Raw genomic sequence first — 332 nt, forward strand, 5'->3', positions numbered from 1 at the left:
CCTCGGGGCCAAATGAGGCAGGAAGCCCCTCGCCCCTCCCTGGACAGCCGCCTTTCTCGGAACTGAACTGAACTCTTTCGGGCCTGGAGCCCCTCGGCACAGCGGAGGCCCCTCCTCTCCCACTCCTGGCCCCAGAGAGGGGCTGCAGGCTTCGGGGACCTGGACCCCCCATCTCGCGTCTCCCCTCCTTCCCCCGCCCGGCCCCTGGAGGGGCCTCTGGTTCAAACCTTCGCGTGGCATTTTCACATTATTTAAAAAAGACAAAAACAACTTTTTGGAGGAATGGCGGGCCTGTGTGTGTTTCGGGACAGAGAAGAAGTCGGCTTCCGGCC

The sequence above is a fragment of the Crocuta crocuta genome, unplaced genomic scaffold (assembly GCF_008692635.1).
Source record: "Crocuta crocuta isolate KB4526 unplaced genomic scaffold, BGI_CrCroc_1.0 scaffold334, whole genome shotgun sequence".
Taxonomy (NCBI): domain Eukaryota; kingdom Metazoa; phylum Chordata; class Mammalia; order Carnivora; family Hyaenidae; genus Crocuta; species Crocuta crocuta.